Genomic DNA, 5,160 nt, shown 5'->3' on the forward strand with positions numbered 1-5,160 from the left:
TTATCAAGTAGTTCCATCACTTACCATAATTTGGGTTTAGGTTTTCTGAACACGCGAAACTTCTAAGCGATGCTTTGAATTTAGATGGTGCGTTGTACACTCGTAAACATAAGGCAAACCCTAATATACAAGGGTTAATTGAGTTGACCGGTTTGACTCGTTGACTTTATTTGACTTTGACTTGACCAGAAAATGACGTTACATCACAAGTGATGTCTACATGTTATATTCGTTCTTGATTAGGTTTCTGTTTTGGGATTAATTGGCCTGCTGCTTTTATTTTATCCTAATGTTCATACCATTTTCGTTTATTGATTGTTTTTTATATAGAAAAGGTTGAAGTGGTCCACTGGTGTTCCGATTCATCAACCCCGCCTTCAGGTTCTTCTCCAACCTAATTTTTCTCAAATTAAAGCCATAAAGGTAGAAATTTTTTTTTTCTGTTTAATTTTCATATGACAATCACAGTTGTTTGGATTCCTTGCTTCTCTGACGACCTGATTGTGAGATTACTTACTACCAGTTGAAGGTTCAATGATCGAAGATCTGGAATCAGTCCAACTAAAGGACTTGAACCCAATTTCCATGATTATCTGACTTCCTCTATCTTTCTCGTTCTTTCGTTCTGTCATCTATAATTTCTTTTTCGATTTTTTTTTCAGCAGCCTCCGGTACCCGTGTACACTTCTTGCTGGCCACAACCATTGTCGTGTTCAGGGCCATCGACATGGATTGCCTGCGATCAGCGATAGAGGTGTTGTTTCACCTTTTCACAAAGAGCTTTGTCTTGTGGTTATGGAGGTTAAAATGCCCCCCACCATCGATGGCGGTTGACTTTTGACTACCTCCTGCCCTTCAGCATGACTGGTCGGTACATCTACCTTTCCTTTCTTTGTTTGCTTTACTAATGTCTACATTCCAACATAATTTTATAGATAAATATTAGACTTCTATTCCATCTCCTACATGTATCCTCCCTCCACTTTCTCTTTTTCCTCTGCAACATCAATTTTGCTAAGCAATTTTGTATTTTTTTCTTCCATGGTTTTACCTAACCAATGCAATTCATGAGTTTGTAGGTTAGTTGCGTTTTTTTTAATCACAGGATAATGTATGTATATTGAACCATGATATATTTTCCCTTGCTTTTGTTGTATGCTTTATAATTATTATTGAATTTCAATGCTTCCATTTTAGTCTATTTTTACTGTTGGATACAAGGATGTATTGCACATTCATTTTGTGGTTGACGAAGGTGATGTTCTTTACCTAATGCAGGAAATTGATCCAAACACAAGGAAACCAATAAAAAAGAAAATGCTTTTTTTCAAGAATGGTTCTGTTATCATATATCGTATTCAGGTTCGTTTTATTCTAATTAATGAAAAGGGCTATAATGGGAATCTATTTTGGATTTTTTTTATTTTCTTTTTTGATTGTATGCTTAGTTTTTTATTCAGGCTTTCAACAGCTTGGGTGGTTCACACTTCATCCTGAAGGTGAGAGGCTGTTCTAAGTTTTGCTTTTTATATGTTTAAATTTCAACGTATTGAAGATGGAACACGGATTTTAAATCCAATTATTGTTTGTATTTGCATTTTTTAATCTTAAAATGTTTCATTTATTAGTGATAAAAGATAGTTTTTGGAATATTCATATAGTTTTTTGAATATTCATATATAAGGTCATTCTTAAATTGATTTTCATTTTGTTGTGGTAGAGATGCCAAGTGTATTGCTCATGGCTAGTATACACAATGTTCAAATTGTGTGCTGATTTGACTTTTCTTCCATGTTGCCTACACTAATTGAAATTGGTGTGCTTTTTTTTTTTTTGTTTCAGGTTAGGCGAACCATGTATCAAGTTGTGTACGAAATGGTTGATAAAATGAGCTATAAAGTAAGGCCTTATTTTTTTTTCCAAATTAAATATTATATGGATAAAGTGTTATTATATGGATAAAGTGTTGTCTGTTGTTAACTGATAGACGAATTTTTGGGAATTTTTTTGAATTCTGACGGAAATTGGTGAGAAGAATTCCGATATTGCCCTTTTCATGTTTGCATCAAGTAATAAATTTTTTTGTGCTACCCCATGTCAAGTCTGGCTACGTGAGTGAATTGACATTTTTTTCTTTGACCTTTGACCTTTTATCTTTTTCTAGTTTTCTGAAAATGATGCATTTTTGTAGGAATTTGTTAGGGAGGAGGGAGTCATTCCCTCCCAACCCACTGAACTCACTGCCACATCATTTTTTCTATTTTATTTTTCTTCATCTTTCCAAACCCACAACACACGAAAACTCTATCTTTTTGAACCCACTCAATTAAAAAAAAAATACAAAACAATCAAATGTAAAATCTTAATTTGCAATAGAGTTAACGGCGGTAACATTCACACTTCAACGAGTGGGTTGATTGGTTTCACTAACCCACTTCATCATCTCTTTCTATTTCCTCTTTCTTATTTTCTCTTGTACCATGTGTTTTAAAACTTGTACCTTAGTTGTTTTGTATTTTTTTTAATTGAGTGGGTTGAGTGGGTTCAAAAAGATAGGATTTTCGTGTATTGTGGGTTGGGAAAGATGAAGAAAAAGAAGAGGCAAAAATTGCTGTGACAGTAGGTTCGGTGGGTTGGGAGGGAACGACTCCCTCCTCCCTTATAGTTTTCCAGGTTTGTGGAAGTAATATAATTTGTATGTTATATAGTATTTTTTTTTATTTTATTTTTCTTACATTGTTTTTTGTTTTTTGCTTAGGTGATTTAGTCTTAAGTGCGGTTGGTGCCAACTTTAGTCGTCATATCATCAATGTTAACACCACAGAGGTAAATTGACTATTTTACCCTTATGGGTTGTGTGAAACTTTATACAATATAATTGTATATTATAGATGTGTGACATTGTTCAATAAAGTAAAAACGAAACATTCCTCTGCTTAAGTTTGTATAAATTCGTTAAAGAACGAAACATTCCTCTGCTTAAATTTATAAAAAAATATGAAATTTTGTTTATGTAATTTGGTAAAAAAATAAAATATTGCTGTATAAATTTGACAAAAAGTGAAACATCCTTGTATAGAATAGTAAAAAGGCGAAACATTGTTGTTGCATAAATAAGCATTTATTGTAATATAACTTATTTTTATTTATTTATAATTGTAATATATATAAAGTGGTGGATTAACCAACCGGCAAAAGGAACACTAGAACACAATGCCTTTGGCTGCTAAGAGATCAAAGGTGGAAAGATCTCGCCGTCAAAAAAAGTCAAGGCCAAGACAGCTGGCAAAGAGTTTCATGGTCAGAAAGCATGGAAATGATTCATATCTTTTCTTTTTGTACAAAAGTTCTTTTAGATACACATATCAGTCCTCTTTGCATGGAAGTGCAAAAGAGATACAGTTAGTTTGCATTATTTCCTTTATCTATAATCAAACGGTTAAAATTCTCTAACTAGCAACAGTCTCATTTGGAAAACAAAAATAAGGCACATTGTTTTGGGATAATGCGACAAAAGAAATTTGAATTCGGTTTTTGCTTGGTTGCGTTTTCAGAATCTTAGGGTGCGTTTAGATACGGAAAAATAGACCGTTTTACAGAAAAATTTTCCAAGAAAAATAAGAATTTTGAAAACGCGTTTAGTTCGTCTATTTTTCTAAATTTTTCATGAAAAATGAAAATTTTCTGTTTTCTAAAATTACAAAGAAGTTGGAAATTTTTAGAAAACTGATAATCATTGTTTTCCATATTTATTTAATTTCAAAATTTTTCAATAATATAAACACACACCCACACACACCCCATCAACACAAACCCACACCTACCCCCACAAACACACACACACACCCACTCCCACAAACACACCATACCCACAATCATCGACCTACCATCACCACCACTAACCCATCACTAGCACCACCACCACTACCGCCGCCGCCATCACCACCACTGACACAATTGCCGCCGCCACCACCACCGCCTATCATCACCATCACCGCTGTCGACCTGCTATCGCCATCGCCCCCACCCACACCCTAGCACCGCTACCGTTTTCTAGAAATGAAAACCGATAAAAAAAATACACATCTAAACACGTTTTCTAATTTTCTAAAACTGAAAATGAAAAATGAATAAGTCTTAACTAAACGCGTTTTCTAAATTTTTCTATGAAAAATGAAAACGGAAAACGAAAACCGAAAAGGGAAAACAAAAAACGGAAAATGAAAATTGTTTTTTTTGTAACTAAACGCAATCTTAGCTTCTCCACTGCCATTGAAGCACAGGTCTTGCAGGTGATTTTTTTTTTTAAATTAATGTTGACTTTTGAGTTTTGATTTTACACTTCTCCTTGCCATTCTATCTTCTATGATCAGACATATCAGCCCCAACCGCATTCACCTAGATATAAATATTCTTCTTTTTCTTCTTTGTTTGATTGTTTTATTATTCATTCAAATGGGTTCAGATAGAGTGTACTTCTTAAAATGACAGCTTGCTCTCTCAAAAAAAAAAAAGACGTGTACTTTTCAAGTGCATGAGGTACGGTATTAGTCTTCAATATAAACAAACGGAAGGTTAAAATTGTCATTTACAACTTTTTTGTTTCTGTAAACTGCAGGCCCTTGCATCTAAAAGAGAGCTTATATAGAGGGTTAAAATGGTCATTTACTACTCTTTTGTTTCTGTAAACTGCAAGCGAATGATCCAACAATGGAGCACATAAATTCCAATAATATTCATAGCATATTTGCTAGTAAGCGAACAATGTTACTCCATTCAATTTGTTTGCATATTGTTATATTAAATTCATTTTAATGTGTATTTTTTTTAGCTTTGAACCCACCTTCTAGAGTAATTGATCAGAACAGAACATAGAAAGCTATAATGTTTTTTTGTGGATTAAGAAATGGATGTGCTAAGTGTTGGTCAAAGCTTGACCTGGTAATGAGGAAGAATAAAACATGTGGGCAGTCATGACCGTTAGAAAGTGAACTAGTCGTAATATTTCTCTTTTCTTTTAAGTCTAGTAGTTTAAATAGAATAGTTCAATGATTACAATTCATCAGTCGAAATTTCATTGTATATGAATTCAATCATTAGGTTCCTAATATTCTTCATTCAATAAAGAAAATCATTCGGTTGCCATTTCAAGTTTTACCC

The 5,160-nt window shown here is 33.5% G+C and overlaps 1 long non-coding RNA gene across 3 annotated transcripts; it reads left to right on the plus strand.

Annotated features, from left to right (window-relative positions):
• The first annotated feature begins 310 nt into the window (after positions 1 to 310).
• LOC111908889 (uncharacterized) lies at positions 311 to 3,012 on the plus strand. Of its 3 annotated transcripts, none has more exons than XR_006187666.2 (6): positions 312 to 529; positions 663 to 867; positions 1,279 to 1,362; positions 1,461 to 1,499; positions 1,843 to 1,899; positions 2,759 to 3,012. It is a non-coding gene; the product is annotated as an uncharacterized LOC111908889 (long non-coding RNA). The 3 variants fall into 3 exon arrangements; XR_006187667.2 differs by having other exon boundaries at positions 666 to 867; XR_002856006.3 differs by having other exon boundaries at positions 311 to 867.
• The last annotated feature ends 2,148 nt before the right edge of the window (positions 3,013 to 5,160 follow it).

This window comes from Lactuca sativa, chromosome 1, assembly GCF_002870075.4.
Source record: "Lactuca sativa cultivar Salinas chromosome 1, Lsat_Salinas_v11, whole genome shotgun sequence".
In the NCBI taxonomy this organism is placed as follows: domain Eukaryota; kingdom Viridiplantae; phylum Streptophyta; class Magnoliopsida; order Asterales; family Asteraceae; genus Lactuca; species Lactuca sativa.